At 38.8% G+C, this 559-nt stretch overlaps 1 protein-coding gene across 1 annotated transcript in view; it reads right to left on the bottom strand.

The window, feature by feature from the left end:
* LOC107664901 (DENN domain-containing protein 1B-like) overlaps positions 1-559 on the bottom strand; it is a 93652-nt gene that overhangs the window by 2772 nt on the left and 90321 nt on the right. The window lies entirely within an intron of this gene.

The following is a 559-nucleotide window of genomic DNA, read 5'->3' as shown; positions in this document are numbered from 1 at the left end:
AGAACTGCATCGCATATAATTATTTAATTAAATCGTAGCGTTTGTGAATTCACAATTATGCTTAATTATGATTTTTAACTGGGTTTGATATATCATGCAACCTTGGGAAACAGACTAATAATGTGTTTTATGGATTCTCTAATGTGAAATGCACCACTTCCGGTATTTTGCCGGTTAGTCGACACGAGCAAAATGAAGTCGAGGATTTGTAAAAATCGAATAGTCGAATAAAATTGACGAATCGCGACAGCCCTAACATATATATATATAATATTAATTAGGGGTGCTCCGATTTAGTGCTGGGCGGTATACCGGTTCATACCGAATACCAGTGTTTATTTAAAATACCGCAATACCGGTGTATGTCGCTTAAACAACGTTCGGAACGCAACACTGTTTGAAAGGGGTCCCTTTTCACTGTTGCACTGTGTTGAGGGAACAGCTGTATGTGTTACTAAGCGTGAAAGTTCCGAAACTGAAGCTGTAGAACTAATAGAATGTGATGACACAGAAGAACTCATCCACAATATCCACACTGACCGCCACAAATATCCACCGC

Source organism: Sinocyclocheilus anshuiensis, unplaced genomic scaffold (assembly GCF_001515605.1).
Source record: "Sinocyclocheilus anshuiensis isolate Anshui unplaced genomic scaffold, SAMN03320099.WGS_v1.1 scaffold417, whole genome shotgun sequence".
In the NCBI taxonomy this organism is placed as follows: Eukaryota; Metazoa; Chordata; class Actinopteri; order Cypriniformes; family Cyprinidae; genus Sinocyclocheilus; species Sinocyclocheilus anshuiensis.
The sequence above is the reverse complement of the archived record's forward strand: the minus strand, read 5'-3'. Positions and strand labels throughout refer to the sequence as shown.